Source organism: Zalophus californianus, chromosome 1 (genome assembly GCF_009762305.2).
Source record: "Zalophus californianus isolate mZalCal1 chromosome 1, mZalCal1.pri.v2, whole genome shotgun sequence".
In the NCBI taxonomy this organism is placed as follows: domain Eukaryota; kingdom Metazoa; phylum Chordata; class Mammalia; order Carnivora; family Otariidae; genus Zalophus; species Zalophus californianus.
This window is the reverse complement of record NC_045595.1, coordinates 19,110,784-19,117,908: the sequence shown is the minus strand read 5'-3', so window position 1 is coordinate 19,117,908 and position 7,125 is coordinate 19,110,784.

The window sequence follows — 7,125 nt, the reverse complement described above, 5'->3', positions numbered from 1 at the left end:
GTAGAACCCAGTGGGCTGCCCTGTGGGATTGCACTCCGTGGGCAGGTTTAGAATCCACGGGTGACCCCATGGATCACCTGGGCCCCACCCCTTGGGCCAGGAATGCTCAGGGTCTCCCTGGCCTCACCATTATTGGCATTCTCTTTTTAATTTCAGGGCTGCTTTGAATACCTGAACTAAGGACTGACCCCTAAATGTGGCTTCAACCTAACCCTGGGTAGGGTGGAGGCAGGGTACCATCCTGTCCACGCTAGAGCAAGAATTCAATGTGTCTCAAGTGCAGTATGTACCCATGCCCCGACGCGAGACCTGCCAGGGTTGGGGGGGATCACCCTTGGCCAGTGGGGCACCTCGGAGGAAGCTTCCTCACTCAGCTCCGAATCCTGGGCGAGGTCCCATCCCAGCCCTCTCCCTGGCCTGGGAGGCCTACCCTTCAGGCTTGCCCCTACCCTGAACCTGGAGACCCAGCCTCTGCCCCCAGAAACTCAAGTTTTGACCCTGCCTCCCCCTCTGGTTCTCGGGACAATGGTTTGGGCTGGGACCTGGCAGATCCTGCTTATCTTGTCATAAATATTTATCAGGCTCTAGGGGCCAGAGCCTGCAGCTGGCTTGGAAGCTGGGGGGGGCGGCGGGGGGGCATGGGGGGTGGGCAGATGCTTCAGAAGGATCTCAAAGCCCTTCCCTAATGAGTGTGCCACGAGGGGAGTGTGCCACCTGGGCCTTGGAATCCTTGGGGAGGGGGAGGACAGATGGACAGCGGGACAGAGTCAGGGGAGCCTGGGGGGACTTTGGCATGCTCCAGCAACCAGACCTCCCCATGTACCCCAGGAATGTGGGGGAGGAAGAGTCAGAAGAGGCCAAGGCTAGGGAAGACAGGGCAAGCTCCTCCCCGGACTGTCCTTTCACAAAGCATTGCTGGGAACTGTGCTCCCCACACATCAGCCCCCAGACTGTGCTCTTGCTCTCATGGTTCTCCCCACACTCCTCCCAGAGCTGTGCTTCCCGCATCACATCCTTTGAAGCTGTGCTCCCACCGTCGTCCTCCCAGACTTGGGCTCCTACAGATTCTTCTACATGCAGAGCCGTGCTCCCTGAACCTCTCCCCACCATCTCCGCTTGACCCCACGCCTGCCTCCTGGAACTGAGTCTTCCCAGGACTGTGACCCCAAAAGGGGCTACTCCGCACTCTCCATCGTCCAGAGCTGGGCTCTCCACACATTCAGGAGCCCCCCCCCCCTGCCCAGGTCATAAGCCCCTCTCCCGGCCCGGTGGGAGTCTGACCACAGGGGCTCTGGCAAGTGGAGCAGACTCCCCATCCTGGGGGTCCAGCCTCCGCTCAGTCCCAGCTTGCCTGTGCGCCGAGCAGCCGACCCCCGCCTCCCTCATTGGCATGCTAGTGGGACCCACAGGTGGAATCAAAGCCCTCTGCTCTGAGCCCGAGCCGAGCTGCACAGCGGGGAGCTGGGAGCTTTTGTCTCCCCAGCCCTGGGGGTACAGGGAGCCCGGGGCAGAGAGGGCACGTTTTGGGGCCCAGAGCCTTCTCCTCACTGCTGTGGGCAGGCACAGCTGCAGACAAGGGGGGCAGCCTGAGCCAGTGAGCACCCCCAGTAGATAATGAGGGGCTGTGGGGGAAGGGACAGCCTCAGGCACAGCCTGGGGGGGGGCGGAGGCTGCCTCCCAAAGCCCAGAGCGCTCATTAGTGGAAGCCTGGGAGGGGAGGCAGCTAAGTGGGTCAGTCTCCCTCCCCGAGCCTGCCTGACAGGTGTGGGTGGGAGGGAGGCTTGCCAGCCTATTGTCCCCTGTTAAAGTCGGTCCCCCTCTGAATTCCCACCCTCCCTGAAGCCCCACCCCTCCAGCCCACTCTCCCTTGGAACCCCCTTTCCCTCTCTGAGACCCCCTCTGTGGCTTCCTCCCCTTCCTGAGACCCCTCCTGAGCCCCTCCCCTCCCCACCACCCCCTCCCCCAGGTGCTGGCCCCTCAGCCAGCCTCCCCAAGGCATCCTCCAGACTGAGCCACACCTGGGAGAAATTGAAATCTTAGACTCTTCCCCTACCCCCGCCAATGAAGCAGACATCCCTGTCCTGGCCACGAAAGGCAGTAAAGCACAGCTCCACTGGGGCCGGCGGCTGAAGGCTGGGCCAGAACAAGCATCCAGATTTGGGGGCAGGAGTCAGGCGGGGCACGCTGTGGGCTCCAGGCCAGGGTTCCTCTGTGTCCCCAACCTCGCAGACGGCTGTCCCTGGGGGCCCACTCTGAGCTGTCCAGCTCCCTTGTGCCCCCCAACCCCCAGTCGGGAAGATCATGGTCTTGGCATATCTATCTCAGCAGTAAGAGGCAAAGAAGTGATGGGGGGCATCACAGAGGGGGAGTCTTCTCCCTCAGGGTGGGGCGGTTCAAAGAGAAGGTGTCTGCTGCCAGGGTCCACCCTCCCAACTCAGGAGAGAGCCCGATGAGGGCAGGATGGACGGTGGAAATGTCAGCTGCCCGCCTCCTCAGCCTCCTTGCCCCTCCAGTCTTTTTGGCTGGGCCCCTCCCTGATCAAAGGCCTGCTAGGGCTCCCCATTTCCTGTCAAGGCCACCTTCCTCAGGCTCTGAGAAACCTCTGGACCTGCCCAGCTGGTCCCGGGGAGGAGGAGGGCTCTGCTACCCCTGCTCTTGTGGGGACACGGTTCTGGGAGAGCTGAGTGACTGTCCCGGTTCCCCCAAGCCCCACCCCAGCCTGAAGCCACAGGGTCACTGCAGCCTGATGAGTCCTGGTCTGGCTACACAAGAGTTAATCTCAGGGTGGCCCCCCCCACCACCACGTGTGCACAAATTCCAGGAACGCTTTCCATTAAGGACGCTTGCTCGGAGCAGATTTCATTTACATTAATAAGAACCAGAAAAATCTGGGTGGGGGGGGCAACAGCGGGCGTGTGGTAGCTGCTCACGTTTTGCATCTGAGTTTGGTAGAGCCTGAGGGGCTCAGGCTGGGGCTCGTAGTTTTAGAAGAGAGGCCCCGCCAAGCTAGTACTGGGGTGCCTAGTCCAAGGGGAGTTAAGCAGAGTCCATCCAGCCCTGGGAGATCCCTGTCTGAGGGAGGAGGCAGAGCCCAGCAGATTCTGGGGACCCCAAGGCTTGTGGGGGTGGTAGCAGAGCCATCCTGGCCCGAGGGTCTCCCAGTCTGAGGGGACGGCAGAGCCCAGCCTTGGGTGGGATGGGCACCAACCCAGGGGAATAACTAGGGGCAAGGGCAGGAGCTGGTTTCCACGAGCTGTTAACGAACTTTATTAGCCAGGGTTTGCTGCTACCCATCTCTGAGCCTCAGTTTACCAGTTTGTTTGAGAAGGCTGCTTCCTCCCCTCCCCACTAGGTGTGGCTGCAGGTATTAGAAGGGAAGGTTCTGAGGTTTGAGCCAATCTATTTCAGGAGTATCGTGCCACCCTAGAGCTGAGTAGTGGACTCTGTTAAGTGAGTTCAAGAGCCTGGTCAGGGTGGAAACCCCCCAAATCCTCCTACCTGGGGAAGAGGGAGCCAAAGAGTGAGTGCATGCGTGCACAAGGGTGTGTCTGGCCTCCCCCTTTCCCAGCTCCCAGCTGGCTGCCAGACCAGCTTTCCTTCCTTGGGGGGCTGCAAGAGTCTGATTTCTGCCCCCTTGGGCCAGAGCAGCCTGCATGTGTGTGCAGAGGTGAGCTTTCCTGACTGGACCTGGCCGGCCCATGTCCAGGTGGTCAGGGAGAGGTACGTGCGAGCTGGCATGCTTCATGCGTGTGTGTGTGGGGTGTTGGGGTCTGCAGGCATCTGCACGTCCTTACACACACACACACACACACACACACACGCACGCGCATTGGCGAGGGTGGGTGCCGGGGAAGTCGGCCTACTGCTGGATGACGATCCGGGCCTGTGTGTGCATGTGCGCTCATACTCCTGCTTGTGAGCACAGAGGGCTGACCCCCAGCCCAGGGAGTTGGGCAGAAAGCAGAGGGGAGGAAGCCCCCCAGCCCGGTGCCGCTGGGATTTGGGTCCAGCCCTGCCTTCCTCCAGGCTCCACAGATGGGCATCCTGGGGCGCTCCGCACTGAACCCAACACTTGCACAGCAGGCGGGGCTCCCACAGCTGCACCACCCCCATCAGGGCCCGAGCAAGAAGATAGTGGGGGGACACTTAATTACACCCATGAATCTCTCAAATAGCTCCTGTCCAGCCAGACTCAGGGGTGGCGGTGCCTGCTCGGAGCTGGGAGCCCAGAGCTGGCCTGGGTGCACCAGGCTCTTCGGGGCCTTTAGTCTGGCAGGCGAGTGGGGGTCTGGGCCAGGCCTCCTGGCCCCTCCTCCTCCCCCGCCTGCTGTGGCCTCACCTCCCCCATCAGTGTGCAGAATTCACCACTGCCGCTCAGCTGTCTTATCTGGGCGGCTGAGGCCAGGGGGTGGAGCGGGACAGACTCCCCCAGACCCAGCCGCCCCTGCCCCACGTTATCTTGCCCCTGCAGCCTCCTCCCGCCCCTTGCAGCACCGCAGACCTTTCCTGCTCCTCTTCCCAGCATCCTCTAGGCCTTGCTTTGTCTGCAGTTGTCTTTTTTCTCTGCCTCTCCCAGTCTGTCTTCTCTCTCTCCCCAGAGCATTATGGTGGTGGTGGTGGGGAAGGGAGGGTGCGTCCCAAAGCCCAGCTCACTCCATCCCCAGCTCCTCAGCTGGAGCTGGAGCCAGTCCTACCCAAACCTGAGCCTGACCTTGGGTCTGCAGCTAAGGGCTCCCTTCTCCACAAAATTCCTTCTGCCCAGGGGCCAGCTAGGCAGGAGCCCCTAGGTTGGAACCCACACTCAGCACTTGCCAGCTTGGTTACCTCCAGCAACTGTTCTGCTTTGAGCCTCAGTTTCCTCTTTAAACCAGAAGAAAGCAGTGCAGGGCCGAAACTGGATAGGAGGGCCCTGCCTCTGGTTTGTGTCTCCGGGTAGAAAGCTCCCCCACCTTCCTTCCATCTTTGGGAAGCTGGGTGAGGGTACGTGGGTATCCCCTGCCTCTAGCTGAGAGCCCTGGGCAAGCTTGCCCCAACTCCCCCTGACTGTAGAGACTGGTTGTGGGCTCTGCCGAGAGAGTATTTCTGTGAGTCAATAATCAGACCGGTGGGTGAAGGGTGTGTGAGAGGCAGAAATGCATTTTATCGACCACAGAAATAATTTACCTGCTTTGGAAAGAAATGCTAGGAGACTGAAGCACTCATTGTGCATGGGGCCAGCCTGGACTGTGCCCCACAGCTGGGCAACAATTTCACTTCTAGTGGAGGGAATTCCGGCAGGGGGGGGCGGGCAGTTGGTAGGGGACCTGTCAGGAACCTGCGGGGTCTGACAACTTGTTGCTTGCCTGGCTCCTCACAGAGCAAGGCTAGAGTTCCAGTCAGGTCTTCCTGAAATCTCAGAGACCTGGAAGAGGCCCTGGGCCCCTCCAGCACCTCAGAACTTGCCAAGAACCCCCACCCCCACCCCCTAAACCAGCCTGGTCCCATAGACGATGGAGTGCTGCCACCTGGTGGCCACCAGCAGCACAATATCCTTCTCCAGGGCAATCCTCCCCCTCACACCCCACCTTGTCCCTGAGGACACACATCCCTCGGGAATTGGGTTGACCAGTGGCTGGGCCCCAGGTGCCCTTGAGATGCCCCCAGCCAGACTGCATGCCTGGGGAGCTTAGCTTAGGCCTGGCTGGTCCTCTGGGCTTTGAAACTTGTTTGATGCATGGCCACAACAGCTGCTCCTGGATGGCCCTCAAAGCCTGAATATTGCAGCAGTTGTCCCAGCCAAGGGCAAGCTGGACTTGGGATCCCTGGAGGATCCCTCCAGTTCAGCAAGAGACACTTCCAAATGTTGGCATTTGGGTTTCCGATGAGGACATCTGCGCTGCCCTCACAGCTCCCTGTCAGGCATGGGGAGGATTGGCAGCTCTGTGGCCTGGGCATGACGGGGCAAGGCAGGACACAGCACACTCATCGCTGGGCCTGGGGTTGGAGTAGACCATGATGGGCTGGTAGGGGGGATGCCTGGGCCCTTGGGGCTTCAGCCTCAGGTCCTCAGGGTGAGAGCCGTTCAGTACCCAGGACTCCCAAATTTGGCCTTACACGAGAGACCGGAGCCACAGGTACCATTGAACTTCAAGAAATGGGCTCATGGGTTCAGATGGAAGGCGAAGGCTGCAGTCACCTGGTTTGGTATGCTGGCGACAGGTGTGGCCAGTGGTGGGAAGTGGGGGAGGGGGCCTCCAGCTTCTCTGAATGGCTAGCTCAGACCACTAAGGAGGCACGCCGACTTCATGTTTATAGGGAAGCCCACGTCAGGCTCAAAGATGCTATGGTCCAGGGCAGTCTTTGTGGGAGCCCTGAGCCCCTGAAAATGGTGAGTGTCCACACCAAGCGGCACAGGACAGATCCAAGTGCCCTTCCTAGTGTGGGGCAGCCCATGTGGGGCTCAACATGGCTCATGGGGGCCTGGCTCCCCTGCCAGTGCTCAGCTGTGCCTCCCCGCCAGGCTTCCAGTCAGGCTTTGATTAACTGGGTGCATGTAATTAAGAACTTCCCAGGTCTCAGGATGTATGTCTTTACCTGGAAGACCTTTCCAGGCTGGCTTGGTCAGCTGCACTTAACAAGGTTGCTTGTGACTGTCCCCAAGCTCAAAGAGCAGCCCCACGTGCGAGATGCATGAAAGCTCTGGAAGCCAGGCTGGTCTCCTTTCTCCAGCACTGACCCTGGAAGGCAGGGCTCTGGGACCCTTACCTGTGTTACCCCACAGAAGCCCACGTGTGGGGCTTCTGCATTTGCCTCATCTTCCAAGGCACCCCTGGCAGACTGGGGTGAGGGCCCCATGAGCACTCCCCTTGCAAGTGCCTCCTGAGTACTTTTCATCCTTTTACAAGGGCCAGGCCTATCTCAAAGTAAGAAAACGGGACCACCCACAAAATCTGTGACGTTCTAGCTTTGAGAATAAGCTCCCTTCCTGACTATATGCCAAACACGGAGCCCAAGCACTCAGCTCAGACTGGCAACATGGATCTCCCATCACCACATCCAGCCTCAGACACACTTCCTGTCCTCATGAAGATGACGACAAGGATGGGATGACCCCATTAGAATGGTAAACTCTGCAACACCCCTCAG